The sequence below is a fragment of the Elephantulus edwardii genome, unplaced genomic scaffold (genome assembly GCF_000299155.1).
Source record: "Elephantulus edwardii isolate Elephantulus edwardi_28Jun2011 unplaced genomic scaffold, EleEdw1.0 scaffold00159, whole genome shotgun sequence".
NCBI classification, from domain to species: Eukaryota; Metazoa; Chordata; class Mammalia; order Macroscelidea; family Macroscelididae; genus Elephantulus; species Elephantulus edwardii.
The window spans coordinates 824,271-842,428 of record NW_006399909.1 but is presented as its reverse complement, the minus strand read 5'-3'; positions in this window follow the sequence as shown (position 1 = coordinate 842,428).

The following is an 18,158-nucleotide window of genomic DNA, read 5'->3' as shown; positions in this document are numbered from 1 at the left end:
TAACTAGAGCAATGGGGGTTGGTGTGTCAGAATTAGTGAGACTGGCTCAGGACAGGGAAGGATTCAAAGCTGCTGTACATAATTTGCAGGCAACAAAATGGAACAAAACATACTATGACGGGTTTGGAATAAGGAGTGGTATCCACTTCCTAAATTACCATGCCTTTTGAAACTCTATGAACTTTGATAAATGTCTACAGTTGTAGAGGGGCTTCAGGCCTTTTGTTCATAGGGTTGTGATGAGTCATGCTTGACTGGAAGGGAATCAGCCACAATAGCAACGACACTCAAGCAAAATTGTGCTAAAGATTATCTCAAAACAACTGGAGCAGTACATTAACAGTGAACTACTAGAAATATAATCTGGATGTAAAGGATGCCATGACACTAGATACATTATCACCAATGTCAGATGGATCTTAGCAGAAAGCAAAGAATACCAAATGTATTTTGATCTGTGTTTAATTCACTAGACAAAGACTTGACTATGTGGATGCATCACAGCAAAGTGTGGCCAAATTGCAGGTGAATGAATATCCCAGGACACTTGATTATGCTTATGTGAAACCTATACCCAGACCAGGAAGCCCTCCAGATCGATCAAAACAAAAATAGAAAAAAAAAAGTAATATGATGTGGAAGTTGTTATGTGCCACTGAGTCACCTGCTTCTCATAGTGATTCTGTGTATAGGATTCCTAAAACCTGATCTATCCTGTGTCAACCTTATTGCCCCAGTGACTGAATCGATCCATCTCATAGAGGGTCTTCCTTTCCTGTGCTGTCTCTCCACCATCCCAAGCATGATGTCCCTCTCCAAGGACCAATTCTTCCTTGTAAAATGTCCAAAGAATGTCAGAAGAAGCTTTAGAATCCTTGCCTCCAAAGAGTCGCCTGGTTTTACCTTCTCCAGGATGAACTTGTTTGTTCTAGCAGTCCATAATATATTCAGCACCACAGCTCAAAGAAATCAATTTTCTTTCTATCATCTGTCATTGTCCAGATCTCTGTTGCATAGCAAGTTATTGCAAAGACCTTGGCCTGTATCAGGCCGACCTTAGAATCCACACTGAAGTGGTTGCTCTTCAGTACTCTGGAAAGTTCCCTGACAGTGGACTTTCCCCAGTGCAATTCATCTCTTGATTTCTTGGCTGGCTGGTGCCAAGAGTGTTGATTACGAAGCTAAGCAAACTAAAATTATTAACAATCTCAATCTCTTCACCATCCATAAAGATGTAACCAATCTACTCAGTGGTGAGAATATCTGTTTCTTTGGTATTGAACTTCAATCTGTATTGAAGGCTGTAGTCTTTGATATTCTACAGCAAGCACTTCAGGTCCTCCTGTGTTTCAGCAGGCAGAGTTGTGTCATTTGCATAATGCAGGCTGTTGATTAATCTTCCTCCAATCCTGATGCCACATTCCTCCTCATACAGCCTAACCTTCTGGACGATCTGTTCTGCATATAGATCGAAAAGATCCCTGATGTATACCCTTCCTGATTTTGAACTATTCAGTTTCTCCTTGTTCTGTTCTGATGACTGTCTCCTCATTCAAGTATAGGTTTCTCACAAGCATGGTCAAATGTTCTGAGATTTCCGTTTTTCTCAAAGTCAGCCACAGTTTTTTGTGATCCACTGAGTCAAACACCTTTGCATAGTCAGTGAAACACAGATAGATATTCCTCTGGTACTCTCTGCTTTCAGCCAATATCCATCTAACATTAGCTATAATATCCCTAGTACCACCTCTTCTAAACCCAGCCTGCACATCTGGAAGTTCTCTGTTGACGTGATGCTCCAGTCATTGGCCGGGTGGTTGTCCTCCAGATTTCTTGGCACAACTTGGTTAGCACATCTAGAGCAGTGTCTGTTTGTTGAAATATATCAATTAGTGTGTCATCAATTCCTGGGGCCTTTTTTTGTGCCAGTTCTTTCAGAGCATCTTGAACTTCTTCCTCCATCACCACAGGTTCTTGCTCATATATTGTTTCATGAAATTCTTCTGTATTCACCAATTCCTTTTGGTACAAAGACTCTATTCTCTTTCTATCTTCTTTAAATGCTTTCTAGATAATTTAATATTATGCCCAAAGCACCCTTAAATATTGTCACTCATGGCTGGAATTTATTTTTCAGTTCCTTCACCTTCAGCCCCTTTGATTTTCTGACTCCAACTCTTTGCACATTTCATTATACTTTACTTTGTCCTCCTGAGCTGTCATTTGAAATCTGTTCAGTTCCTTAATGTCTTGATTTCTTCCTTTATCTTTGACTTCGTGGTGCTCTAAGGCAATATTCAGAGTCATCTGACATCCATCTTGGTCTTTTCTTCCTCTTCTGCCTTTGTAATGACTTTTTTCATACTTCATGGATGATATTCTTGATATCCTTCCAAAGCTCATTTGGTCTTCTGTTTTTGTTTTTCAAGGCCTCAAACCTGTTCCTGAGATGGTTTTGAAACTCAAGGGGGATAGACCTAAGGTCAAATTTTGGTTCCTATGGATTTGATTTAATTTTCTTCAACTTCAAGTTGAACTTCCATGTGAATAGTTGCTGGTCTGTTCCACATTCAGAACAGCTCCTCTAGCGAGTCTTCCCACAAGTGTAATTGATCTGATTTCTACACATACCATCAGGTGAAATCCATGTGTATAGTCTGCATTTGTGTTTTTTATTAAAGGTATGTGCAATAAATACATCGTTGAATGTGCAGAATTCTATTATTCTATCTACAACCTCATTTCTATCACCAAATCCATGTTTTTTAACTACTGATCCTTCTTCTTTGTTCCCAACTTTTGTATTCCAGTCACCCATTATTATCAACAATTGTACACATTTTTGTTGATTTTAAGTTGTATAGTGTCCCTTTGTTCTATTATTATGATTGCTTCTAAGTACATATTTAAACTATCTGAAAAGCTTCACAATGACTTGATGAACAACAGATCTAAATCCTGTCCTATCTTATGCCATCCTCATAATCTCTGACACATTCAGGTCTACTGTTGTATTTACTGTGTCAATCCACCTGGTTGAGATATTTCCTTCCTTCATCATCCTTACACATTTTGAAGCATGATGTCCCTCTCCGAGGTCTAGCCTCTCTGTAGGATACTCAATACTCCTTTCACAATTCCAAGGCATACTCATTTTCTGTCATTTTTATACATTGTTTAGTTGTTTAATATATAACGAATGATGGAAAAGGTCATGACCTAAATTAGGTACATATTACTTTTTAAACTTACACCCAATCTCGTTATAACTTCGGTGAAGTGCTTGACAGCAGATTTTTCAATGCAGTATGTCTTAATTGCTTGACTATTGGTAGAAAGATTGCTGACTATTGATCCAAATTAGATTAAATATTGACCTTTTTTTTCTTGTTATATGCCATCAAGTCTGATCAGACTGACACAGGACGCAACTAGCCATACTTTTCCAGCAGAGCATCTTGAGTTTTTGAACCATGCACCTTTGAGATTGCAGCACAGTTTCCTGCCCCTAAGTCACCGAGCTACCTATTAATTGACAACTTTAATATTTTCACAATAAGTAAAATATTATCCATTGTACTTCACAAATGTGAATCATAACAAACTGTGGTTGACTCTGAGAAAAATGGGAATACCAGAACACTTGATCATGCTAATGCAAAACCTATACTTGGAGTAGGAGGCAGTTGTCAGAACAGAGCAAAGGAACACTGCATGGTTCAAAATTGGGAAGGGCGTACACCACGGATGCATCCTATCTCCATACCTTTTCAACCTGTATGCAGAACAGATTATCCGGGAGGCTGGGCTCTGTGAGGAGAAATGTTGGGTCAAGATTGGTGGACGATTTATCAACAATCTGCGTTATGCAGATGACACAATCCTGCTTGCTGAAACTGAAGAGGACCCGAAGCACCTGCTGCAGAGGGTCAAGGACTGCAGCCTATAATACAGATTGAGGCTCAGTGTCAAGAAGGCAAAGATTCTCACCACTGGACCAATTGGCAGCATCAGGATGGATGGTGAAGAGATTGAGATTGTTCACAGCTTTAGTTTTCTTGGCTCCACAGTTAACGCTCTTGGCACCAGTAGCCAGGAAATTAAAAGGTGCATTGCCATGGGACAGTCTTCTGTTAGGGACCTCTCCAAAGTACTGACGAGAAATGGTGTCTCTCTGGAGACTAAGGTGCATTTGATACAGGCTATGGTCTTTGCAATCACATTATGCATCAGAGAGTTGGACAATGACCAAGGAGGATAGAAGGAGAATTGATACCTTTGAGCTGTGGTGCTGGAGAAGAGTATTGAGTATACCATGGACTGCTAGGAAAACAAACAGATTTGTCCTGGAAATGGTTAGACTGGGCGGCTCCTTGGAGGCAAGGATTCTGAGCCTCCATCTAGCATACCTTGGACATGTTGTGAGGAGAGACCAGTCCTTGGAGAAGGACATCATGCTTGGGATGGTGGAGGGACGGCACAGGAGGGGAAGGCCCTCTATGAGGTGGATTGATTCAGTGACTGTGATAATCGGAATGGGAGTGTAGGAGACAGTGCGTTTGGCACAGGACAGAGCAGAGTATAGGGTTGTTGTACATAGGGTCGCTATGAGTCGCAAGCGACTCGACTGCACATAACAACAACAACAACTTCACAAATTACAATAAATAGATATTATCTATCATTATCACTTAACAGTACCTTGTTATGTTTTACAATTGAATTTATTATATTAAATAAAAAAATAGATTGTTTAGTTATTAATTTCACAATTAACAAATTCTAAAGCCTTAAATTAAGGACTATTTTGCTGATTGAAATTGGAGCAAGGACAACAAAGGGACAACTGTGTCTGAGCTCTACTAATTCCAGAAAGGAGAACTGTCTCCATCAACAACCTTCAAAGCATGATCCCTACAAAGTAAGATATGGCCTCAGACCCTGTAACATCTACTTCTAATTATTGGATCTGAAATTACTGCAAATGACCACTTACATTTTACAGAATTTCAGTTTACTCACAGGGGTTTATTGGAGAAGCAGCTTCAAGCAGAGAGGAAGATAAAGGAGATCACACAGTGAAAGTCTAGGTTTCCTAAACAGCAGCCCCGAACCACGTTTACAGAAAGATACAATCCCATAATAAATTCAGGAACCTCGAACCTGATGAGATGTGAACTACCTTCCCTGCTTCTTCTACTTTACTGGTGGTGAGGTTTGTAATTTCTGCCACTGAGTCTTCTCAATTCAGTAATGAGACAAGTCAGTCACCTTGTGAATAGGCTAACATGCCTTATGAGAAACAAATGGTACCTAAAGCTGTTGATGATGTAGGCAGGCACCCTGCCCACAATGCAGCTGAATTAGAAGCTTGTTCCACAAAGTGTTAGCAAGGCCAAAGAACAATTGTGCGGAGTAGTCAAACTTTAAGTCAACAGACCGACTACTTCATAGGCCATTCACTGGCTTTTCTAGCCATTGTCATTTATATTGGAAGAATCAAATTCCCTTCCACAATTTTAATAATAATTACATTTATGAACATAGGAAGCCAAGTATTTACTGTTTCATGCTTTAATTAGCCCATCTTAGATAGTAAATTTCTGATTTACCTATTACTATCAGATCGATTCCAATATTTAGCCATGCATTCCATGTTCCAATTATTAAATGATGTCAGCACCTGTTTCTCCTCATTTTAAATGACTGTCAACCTGGGTTCTACATCTAATATTCTATCAATTCTTATTCTTCCATTGTTCATAGGTTTTATTGACACAGAAAGGTCAGACAGTCAAGCTGGATTTAGAAGAGGCCATGACACCAGAGAGATTGTTGCTGATGTCATGTGGGTCCTGGATGAAAACAAAGAATAGCAAAAGAATGTTATTCATCTTTTATTGACTATGCAAAGACATTTGATTGTGTGGATCATAACAAATTGTAGCTAACATTGGGAAGAATGGGAGTTCCAGAACACTTGATTGTGCTTGTGTGAAACCTTTACCTTAAACAGGACGTATGAATGGAGCAAGAGAACACTTCATGGTATAAAATCAGAGAAGGTGTGAGTCAAAGTTTTATTCCTTCTTCTAGAAGCATCAAAACTGGAGGGAGACTAATCAATAACCTATATTATATATATGACACAATATTGCTTACTGAAAGTGAGGAGGGCTTAAAGAACTTATTGCAGATCAAGGAATGCAGATTTTGTATGGATTGCTTCTCAATGTTGGGAGAAGAAAGAGGTTTACTACTAGACCAATAAGCAAAATGAAAGGAAAAGGGATTGAAACTGTTAACAGCTTCATTTCACTTGGATTCTTGGTACAAACAATCAGGAAATAATGAGTCACATTGCACTGGGAAAACCTGCAGTTAGGGAACTTTCCAAGTTATAGAGGAGTAGTGATGTCAGTTTGAAGACTAAGGTGCTTCTAATTCAGTCCATAGTCTGTATGATTACTAAGAATGTATCCAAGAGCAGGATAATGGATAAGGATGGCAGAAAACTAATAGAAATATTTGAGGTATGGTGTTGGAGAAAAGCACTAAACGTCCCATGGATGACCAAGGGAATGAACAGATATGTCTTGGAGAGGGTGGAGCCAGAATGCTCTTTGGAGGCAAGAATGATGAGGCTTCACCTTGCATACTTCAGACATGTTGCTAGTAGGTGCTATTTCTTAGAGAAGGACATGATATTGGGAGAGGTGGAAGGTTGACCAAGGGAAAAAAGACCCTCATACAGGTGGATTGACAAGGTGGCGGCTGCAATGGGCTCTTATGTATCATGAAGTGTGAGGATGGCATAGGATAGAACAAAGTTCAGATCTTTTGTTCATAGGGTCACTGAGTCATGTTCGACTTGACAGCACCTAAAAACAGTAACAAGAAGAAAAATATGACATAATGATTTAAGGAAGACTCATCAATAACGTACAGTACTCAGATAACATCTCCTTGCTTGATGAAAGTGAGGATAATGAAGTTTTTGTTCCAGGACTAGAAAACAAAAATCCTCACCACTGGATCAAAAAGCAGCCTTAAGATAGATGGAGAAAGGTTTGAAACTGTCAACAACTTCATATTACTTAGATCCACAGTCAGTACACTTGGTATTACCAGTCAGGAGATCAGGAGACCTCTTACACTGAGAAAGACTGTAGTCAAAGACCTTGGCAAATTATTGAGAAGTTATGTTGTCAGTTTGAAGACAAAGTTGCACCTGATTCAGTCCATGACATTTTGAGTCCGTTTCAAAGCATTTTAGAGCTAACAATGACTAAGGATTATGACTTTGAATTGTGGTGCTGCAGAAGAGTGCTGGAGATCCCAATGACTGGTGGTTTAGGATTGTGAGCCTTTAGGATTGTAGCTCAGCTTCTTGCCACTGTCATTATGTCATTACGTCATTATGTGCCATCGAATAACTTGCGACCCATAGCAAACCTATGTACAAGAGCCCTAAACCCTGCTCTATCCTGTATCAACCTCACTATTTGTGGTACAGCTACTCCTAATTGATCCATCTCATTGACAGTCAAACATAATGTCCCTCTCCAAGAACTGGTCCCTCCTTGCAACATGTCCAAAGTATGTCAGACAAGCCTCATAATCCTTGCCTCCAAGAAGTCTGGTTTCACCCTCTCCAGGACAAACGTGTTTGTTCTCCTAGCAGTCCATGGTATTATATTCAACACTCTTCTCCAGCACCACCGCTCAAAGGCATCAATTCTCTTTCTATCATCCCTATTCACTGTCCAGCTCTTTGACACACAGCATGCAATTGCAAAGACTGTGGTCCAGATCAGGCACACCTTAGTCTCCAGACTGATTTTGTTGTTCTTCTGTACTCTGGAGAGGTCCCTAACAGCTACCATTCCCAATGAAATTTTTCTCTTGATTTCCTGGTTTCTGGTATCAAGAGTGTTGACTGTGATGCCAAGCAAACTAAAGCTGCGCTATCTCAGTATCTTAACCATCCATAATGATTACGATATATCTCATCATTATAACATCCATTGTTTATTTTTACAATACAGCTTATTATGTTAAGTACAATTAAAATCAACAAGCACCTTAATAATTTTATAATGTATTTCAACGTTATGTGCCCTTCATATTCATTTTTATAATATATTCCAATGTTACTACATGTTGTTGTTGTTGTAGATTGCCATCAAGTCGAACACAACTCAAAGCGACCCTATGAACTAAAGGCCTGAAGATTTTCTATAATTATCAATATTTATTAACGTTCAAAGAGTTTCCAGAGGCATGTTGTTTAGCAAGTGGATGTTGTTTTTGTTGTAGCCATCGAGTTGAGTATAACTCATAATGACCTTATAAACAAAGATCTGAAATCAGTCTTGTCCTAGCCATCCTCATACTTCCTGACACACAAGATCCCATTGCAGCAGTCACCTTGTCAATGCACCTGGTTGAAGGTCTTCCTCTCCTTTACCAGCCCTCTACCCTCCCCAAGATCATATTCCTTTCCAAAGAATTGCATTTCCTAGAAATATGTGCAAAGTATGTTAGGTGAAGCCTCATCATTCTTGCCTCCAAAAACCATTCTGACTGTATCCACTCTAAGACATATCTGCTTTCTTGATCGTCCATGGGCTGTTCAGTGCTTTTCGCCAGCACCAAAGCTCAAAGGCATCAATTATTTTTCTGTCATCCTTATTCATTTTCCAGTTCTCATATACGTACCTTGTAATTGGAAAGACCAGGGTCTGAATCAGATACGCCTTAGTCCTCAAACTGACATCACTACTCCTCAATAATTTGGAAAAGTCCCTAACTACATATATTCCCATTGCAATATGTCTCCTTATTTCATGACTGCTCCTATCAAGGGTGTTAATTGTGGGTCAAAGCAAGATGAAGCTTTTGACAGTTTCAATATCCCCTCCATTTATCATGAAACTGTCTATTGAACCAGTGGTAAGAAATTTTTTTTTTCTTGATATTGAGACTCAAGCCACACTGGTCTTCTGCAACAAGTGCTTCAAATTCTCCTCACTTTCAGGAAGCAATGCTGTATAATCTGCATAATGTAGGTTACTGATGAATCTCCTTTCAGTCCTGATGCCACACTCCTCTTCAGAGAGTCTAGAGTCTCAGGTATTTTGCTCAGCATACACTCTGAACAAGTATGGAGACAGAATACATACTTGATGTCCTCCTTTCCCAACTCCAAACCATGCAGTGCTCTGTGCTCTGTTGGCACAACAGCCTCCTGGTTCAGGTTTAGGTTCCTCATGGACACAATCAAGTGCATTGATATTCCCTTTCTTCTCAATGTCAGCCACAATTTTTCAATCAAACACCTGTTCATACTCAATAAAGCACAAATATATACTCTTCTAGTATTCCTTACTTTCCGCCAGGAGCCACCTGATATCAGCAGTGATGTTCTTGGTGCCAGGCCTCTTCTAAATTCCTCTTGAACTTCTGGCATTTCCTATCTATGTACTATTTCAGCCATTTTTTTATTATTATGAATGTCAATGAACATTTACAGAGATTTTGGATTTCCATTTATTCAGTGTTGCACTTTTCTCCCCCCTCCCCTCACCCCCAGTTGGCTCTTTACTTTGAAAAGTAAAAGAAAAATTCCTTCAATGGTATATAATCCCCCCACCCCCCACCCCAACCCCGAGTATACACCACTCTGCAACCTTCATTCTGGACTCTTACGATAATCATAATGCCCTATAGTATATTGCTTTTAAACTGTTCCCTCACTCATTCTTTTCAATGTAGTATACATAATTCATCCATTTTTCTCATTTTTACCCCAATCCTGATGCCAGTCCCATTTTATAGCAGTGGTACTATGCAGTGTTTGTCCTTTTGTGACTGAGATATTTCACTCAGCATAATGTCCTCAAGGTTCCAGCCATTTTTGAATGATCTTCAGCAGTATTTTGCTAGCATGCGATAAACTTTTTTAAAATAAAGTCTCAATTTTATCTTTATTCTCCACCCTTAAGAACCATCTTTAATCACTTCCCATACATATTTTAATCTCCTTAGGCCTCTGATTTTCATCTCAGGTTAAAGTGACCTTTCTTCCCACCCCCCCAAAAAATTAGTTGCACTTCCAAGAGCCCAATTTACAACCTCATATTTCTGATTCTCACATCATAGTAAGGAATCCCATCGCTTCTGAAAGCAACTTTAGGAAGAATAAGAACAACAGGGAGAAGAATGAGTCTGACTTCTACAAACTCGAGAATGAGAATTGCCCTCGTCAACCACATCCACAGTAGAAAACTGATCACTATGACAGATACGCTTCCCCCACAACACGTGTGTGTGCGCATGCACACACACACACACACACACACCAGCATCTATTTTTTTTTTTAACTACTGGGTCCGAAATTGTGGATCCAAATAATCCCACAGATTTTACAGAATCTCTTTTTTACTCACAGTTATGAGGTTAATTAGAGAAACAGGTTGAGGGAGGTGAAGACAAAAGCTATGAAACAGTGAAAGTCCAGGTATAGTAAACAGCCTCAAAATCATGTTAACAGCAAGATAAGATACTTTAGTGTGTTCAGAAAGTTTCCCAGTCAACAAGACACTGTCTGACAATTAATCCAGGAAGCTTCTCAGTCAACAAGAGAACATTCCTGGGGACGAAATATGTTGTTGTTGCTGCTGAATCTGCTCAGTTTTGTGGTGAGACTAAACAATCTCTATGTGAATTAGTCAGCATGCCCTAAAATAAAGAAATGGCTCATGTAACTGTTGATGATATAGGTAGGTTGCTCGGGTCACATTAGATGTTTGTCCCAGACAGCAATAGCAAAGTCAAAGAGCAATGATATAGAGAAGCCAAATTTAGAGTCAACAAACACACTCATAGAACAACAAATAATGTATTGAAAAATACTAGTCAAAAATATTTAAGAGGGCCAGTATATTAATCCTTATAAGTTTATTCAAATGAACATACAAGCCTTTACCACAATTCTGCGATGTAACAATTTTGATCCATATTATTGCCTTGTTGTTTTTGTTCTTGTTAGGAGCACGACTCATAGCAACCCTATGAACAAAAGATCTGGACCCTGTTCTATCTTGCATCATCTTCACACTTCCTAACACACAAAATCCCATTGCAGCAGTCTGGTGAAGGCTGCATAGTGGAGTGGACCTGGGGAAGGGATTGTAAAACAATGAAAGAATTTTTTTTTCACTTTTCCAAGAGGGTAGTGTACTGGGGAGAGGGGGAGTGCAACAATGAATGTAAATCCAAAACAAAAACAAGAACAAAACAAACAAGCAAACAAAAGGCAAATGGTATAGAAATTCAATCATAGAAAACTTTTATTTTTTTTCACTTTATTGTTTTTGTCATTCAGCGAATTATGTAGAGACTTACTTAGGCTGTTATATGCCTCAATAATGTGCTCTTTTTTTGTTGTTGTTGTTGTTACCATGTGATATTCCATGATATAGATTTGTGACTGGCTTATATAATAATTTTAAAAAAAGAAAATAGAAATAGCATCTGGGAGAAATTTCATCCAAAAGGAAGCATGTATTGTACCTGGTTATATGCTCACCCATGATTTCCACAACTTTTCTATCTCGAAAGTGTTTGACTCTTCCATTTTAAGTATTTTGAGTTGACCCTCTAAACTTAGCCTTACACTACTAACTTGATTTACACATGAGTTCAGGAAATTGTAATTTATTTCCAAAATTTATTCAATATACTGCACAATATGGTATTTGTAATTTAAGGCTTTTGAGTTTTAGGTCTAGGAATAATGTGTTTTCTTCCCTTTGGAAAAAATCTTCAGGGTTTGCTCAGGGAATAATTTAGGAGGTGATTACCGTAAGAATATTTAAGCTTCTCTTGTTATGGTCATTGATCCTCTAAGGAAGTTTCAGGGACTAAAATAAAAAGAAAAAAAAATATGCCCTTGGATCTCTCTCCCCTGATTTATCCATTCCTCTTTCCCTAGTGGAGTGGACATTGTTTGCTATGAAATTTCCTTCCAGGTAAATAAAAAATGTCTAAGAAAAAAACTCCACAAATACTTTAGTCAGTGAAATGATCCTTACCATGGTGAATTGAAAAAGAACAATGATACTCATAAAAGTCATATTCAAAGTAAGCGTATCACGTATTATCTGACAATATCCTATAAAACACAGCCAAATTTTGCCAAAGTGTTTGAAACTTTTATATGCTTATTTTTAAAGGTTGCTTGGTATTTTTACTTTTTTGTCTCTTATTCTTTAAATCATCATAATGGATGTTGAAGAGATTGAGACTGTTCAGTTTTAGTTTGTTTGGCTCCATAGTCAACACTGTTGGAACCAGCAGCCAGGAAATTAAAATAGGTATTGCAATGGACAAGTCTGTGGTTTGAGACTTCTCTAAAGTATTGAAGTGCAACGATGTCGGTCTGGAGACTAAGGTGTGCCTGAAACATGCTATGGTCTTTGCAATCACTTGTTATGCATCAGAGAGCTGGACCATGACTAGGGATGATAGAAGGAGAAATAATGTATTTGAACTGTGGTGTTGGAGAAGAGTATTAAATATACTATGGAATGCTAAAAGGTGAAGTTGAGCTGCTCCTTGGAGGTAAGGATCTTGAAGCTTAGTCTGACATACTTTGGACATGCTGCAAGGAGTGACCAGTCCTTAGATAGGGACGTCATGCTTGGGAGGGTGGAAGGACAGCACAGGAGAGGAAGGTCCTCGATGAGATAGATTGATTCAGTGACTGGGGTAATAAGAGTAGGTGTGTCAGAGATAGTGAGATTGGCACAGGAATGGGCAGAGTTTAGGGCTTTTATAAATATGGTCGCTAAGAATCACAGGTGAGTCGACGGCACATAACAACAACAACATTCTTTAAACGCAAAAATAAGATGCAGCATTTAAATACAATAGTTTACTTAGATTCCTGAAGATAAATTAAGTTAACTTAGTTGGAGTTAGTTTTATATTTAATTACATGTACAAAATCACATTATTTAAAAACAACAATGACATTATCTTTCTCTCGCATTTTCCCAATATTGTTGTTATGTGATGTCAAGTTGATTGCGACTCATAATGACCCTATGCACAATATCTCTGAGCTCTTCCCTATCCTGAGCCAATCTCATTGTCTTCAACATACCTATTTCCATTATCTCAGTTACCGTGTCAATCCATGTCATCCAAGACCTTCCCTTCTGGTACTGTCCCTTCTCTCTTCCAAGCACGATTATCCTTCAAGGACTGGTCCCTCCTAGCAACATGCTCAAAATATGTCAGACAAAGTTTCAAAATCCTTGCCTGCAAAGAGCAACCTACTTCTAGTCTTTTCAGGGCAAACCTGTTTGTTCTCTTGGTGGTGCGTAGTATTTTCAACACTCTTCTCCAATGTAAGAACTCAAATACATTGATTCCTCTTGTGTCATCCATAATAATTGTTCAGCTCTATGAAACATAGTAAGGATCAGGTGCTTGTTACTCTCTTGACTGACTTCCTTACTACTCAGAACTTTAGTGAGATTCCTTATAATAGATGTTTTTCCATTGCAATTTCTTTTTTGCATTTCCTGACTGCTGGTGCCAAGAGCATTGATTGTGGAACCAAACAAGCTGAAATTGTTTACACTCTCAATCTCTTTTCCATATATCACAGTGCTGCTATTTGACTCAGTGGTGAAAATCTTTGTATTAATATTGAGCTACAATCTATATTACAGACTGAAGTTTTTATACCTTCTGTAGCAAATGCTTCAGGTCCTCATTTTTGACATGCAAAGTTGTGTTTTCTGTACACTGCAGATTGCTAATAACTCCTTGTATATAGCATGCAGTTGTTAGATGTCATCAAGCCAACCTTGTCCTGTCTTATACTCAGTGCTGTTGTCATATTCAAGTATATGGTGGTAATCACTGGTAATCACAATGTCAACCCATCTTGTTGAGAATCGTCCCCATTTGCTGAAAGAGAGGATGCATAAGCAACCCTAAATTTGTCTGTGATTTGAACTGAAAAAAGAAATTTGCTGAGGTAAGAGGAAATGAACAAAACTGATAATAAAAGATTATTAAACTTCAAGAAATTTGGCAAATAGTGCTTAAAAAATAAACAAAATTTTAAAAACTATTGTTGTTGTTATGTGTCATCAACTAATAGCTACCCTATGCACAATAGCTCTGGATTCTATTCTATCTTGAGCCACTTTCACTATCTCTGACACATCTACTCTCATTACCCAGTTACTGTCAGCCTATCTCATCCAGAGTCTTCCTTTTCTGCTCTGTCCCTCAACCCTTCCAAGCATGATATCCTTCTCTAAAAACTCATCCCTCATGGTTACATGCCCAAAATATGTGAGACAAAGTCTCAAAATCCTTGCCTCTGAGTAACAGTTTGGTTTCACTATCTCCAGGACAGATCTGTTAGTTCTCTTGGTGGTTCATGATGTGTTCAGTACTCTTCTGTAGGCACCAACTCTTGTTCTCTCTTCCTTGGTCATTGTCTAGTTCTCTGATGCATAGCAAGTCATTAAGAAGGCCATGGCCTTGGAGAGGCACACCTTAGTCTCCAGACTCTGCAGCACTCTAGAGGGGCCCTGAGAGCAGTCAGCAGACTACTAGTGCCTAGTATCATTGCAGAAGTGAACAAGTTGAAATTGTTTGCAATCTCAATCTCTTCTCCACTTATTATAATACTGCTAATTGGGCCAGTGATGGAAATCTTCATATATTTACGTTGAGCTTAAATTCATATTGCAAAGTATAGTCCTTGACACTACAGCAAATATTTTAGGCCCTCCTCAGTTTCAGCTAGCAAGGTTTTGTCATCTGCATAGCACAGGTTGTTGACGGCTTTTCCTCCAACCCTGATGCCACATTCCTCCTAATAAAGTCCAACTTCTCAAATGATTTGTTCTCCATACAGATGGAAGAAGTATGGAGACAGGTCACATCCCTGAGACATTCTTTTTCTTATTTTAAACCATAAAGTCTTTCCTTGTTCTGTTCTGACAATTGGCTCATGGTCCAAGTATAGGTTTCACATGAGCACAATCAAGTAGGTGTTCCAGGATTCACAGTCTTCTCAAGGTCAGCCACAGTTTGTTGTGATCCATCAAGTCAAATACCTTTGCAGCGTCACTGGAACACAGGTAGACATCCCTCTGCTTTTCTGCTTTTGGCAAGATCCATATAACATTGGCAATAATGTCTCAGTGCCAGAGACTCTTCTAAACCCAGCGTGAGTTTCTTGTAGTTCTCTGTCAATGTTTTATTCCAGTCACTTTTGGATAATCATCACCAGGATTTTATTTGTATATCAGTGATAGAGCTCGTTCTATAATTATGACACTTTTTTTGTCACTTTTTTTTCCTTTTTTAAAATTTATTTTTATTTTTATTTATTTTACTAATTTTAATGAACATTTACAGAGATTTTGGATTTCCATTTATTCATTGTTGTACTTTTTTCCTCTACCCCCGCACCCACCTCAGTTCATTCCTCTCTTTGAAAAGTAAAAGATAAACTTCTTCCTTGATATGCAGTCCCTCCACCCTCACTGGGAATGCACTCCACTCTGCAACCTTAATTCTGGATATTATTCCTGTGATAATCATAATATGCTATCATATTTCACTTTTAAACTGTTCTCTCCCTCATCAGTTTCAATTCAGTACACATAATTTATCCAGTTTTTTCTCATCCTTACCCCAACCCTGATGTCAGTCCTATTCTACAACAGTGACACTATGCAGTATTTGTCTTCTTTTTGACTGAGATATTTTACTCAGCATAATGTCTTCCAGGGTCACTCATTTTGAATAATACTGCATGAGCTCCTTGTTTTTCAATTCAGGGTAATAATCAATTGTGTGAATATACCACAGCTTCGCTATCCATTCATTTGTGGATGGACACTTAGGTTGTTTCCAACTCCTTGCTACTGTGAACAAAGCTACAAATGATAATAGATACAGATTTCTTCAAATCAATCGGCCAAGTGGTTGTTCTCCAGATTCCTTGACACAGCTCACTGACCACCTCCAGGGCTACATAAGTTGGTTGAAAAATGCCATTTGCAGTGGGACAGATGAAGAAAACAACTGTTTAAAAGAAATATGACTGGTAGAAGTGCGGTTTAAGTTACAGTTTCCGGAGGGAAACAAGACTTCTCTGTTTTGACATTCAGGTACTGTGACCATCAACACTGTTGTCTCGCTACATCACATGGAAAGGTGGGAATTTTTTAAATGCAAGAGGAAGAGGCTGGGGTAGAGCCGCAGTTTCTGGAGGAGAAAAGTCACCCTGCTTGGGGTGATGATCCCTGAAAAGGGGAACATCAAAATATAATTCCTTCACAAAACCTTGCCATAACCTGGGATAATATGTAGTTATAGTAACCTAAATCTACTAATAAAAGTCAAACATACTGTTAAGAAAGCAACAGTCTGCTTCAGTCATCATGAAAAAGCATAATATTTCTAAAAAGGTAGACCAAATGAATATACCAAATAGGGAGAATCAGAAGAAACATGCTGATGTGGAGTTATCTGAACAACTACAGGAGAAGATGTAACTGATGGAATACTCACTAGAAGCCATTAAGAGAGCAAATACCCCAGAGGCAGCAATATATTAAACATATAAATGCAGCAACTTGAACAAGTATGGAAGACAATGTAAAAGATGGAAGAAAGAATTGATAGTATAAATAAAGAGGTACAAGAACTTAAAAATCATCACAAGATAGAGAGGGTACAGCCAACATAGAACTGGAAATAATAGAAAAACTTGAAAACGCAATCCAGAATATTAAAGACTGAAATGGCAGAAGTGTTCAACATGCTGGTGGGACAAGAAGGTTGACCTACATAGTTGGAAAAGAGAGTAAGTGAGCTAGAAGAAAAAAGCCTCACTAGAAATAGAATAAAAATCAGAGATGAGACATAAAGAAAATGATGAAAATATTACAATCATGTGGGATGACATCAAAAGGAACAACATACAAATAGTTGGTATTACAGAACACAGGAGTTACAGGGAATGATAAAATTGTAGAAGATGTAGTAAAGAAAACTTCCCAGGAATCATGAAGAATGGGGAAATTGACATTCAAGAAGCACAAGGTACACCAAATAGACTTGATCCCAAAAGAAAAACATTAAGACATATCATATTCAAATTAAAAGATAATGATAGAATATTACAAGCAATGTGAGAAAAACAAAGAGTCAATACAAAGGAGAAACAATTAGATTTAGTGCTGATTTCTCGGGGGAAACCATATGAAATAGAAGACAATGAGACGGCAAGTACTGAAAGTTGAAAGAAAACAATTGCTTGCCAAAGATCCTATGCTCAGCAAAGCTCTCCATCAAATATGAAGGAGAAATTAGATCATTGCAGAAAAGCAGGACTTTAAGGAATTTATGAAAACAAGACCAATACTACAAGAAATTTTAAGTGAAGTTCTTCACAAGGAGATGTCAAAGAAAGGTGGATGGACCATAGTAACCAGAATTGACAGAAAAAAAAAACACAGCAAAATAGCAGGAGTAAAATCTGGCCAGACAACCAAATATAATATGAATGGACTGCATTTGTTAATTAAAAGAAAAAGAGTAACAGAATGGATTAAAAAAGCAAAGCCCATAAATATGTTGATTATAAGAGATACCTCTGAAATATGGAAAGAAAGACAGACTTAAAATCAAAGGCTGGGGAAAAAATATACCAAGCAAATGGCAATCTTAAATAAAAGCAGAAGTAACAGTATTAATCTCTGGTAAAATATATTTCAGAATGAAAAATATCATAAAAGATAAGGAAGGGCATTGCATAGTGATTAAAGGCACTATAGATCAAGAAGAAATAATCTTGGTCAACATTTATGTACCAAATGATGACAGAAAAATACATAAAACAAGAGTTAACAGAATTAAAGAAAGAAATAGACAGTAATGTTACTAGAAATAGGGGACTTCAACACAACAGTATTACCAAAAATAGGTCAACTCAACAGTATAGTACAACATGTATGAGGATACAAGTTGGGGAGGGTGGGATAAAGGGGTGAGGATTGGGACAGTCATCATAGGGTGGAACAATTTGATGAGTGGAGGTAAAGGTGGG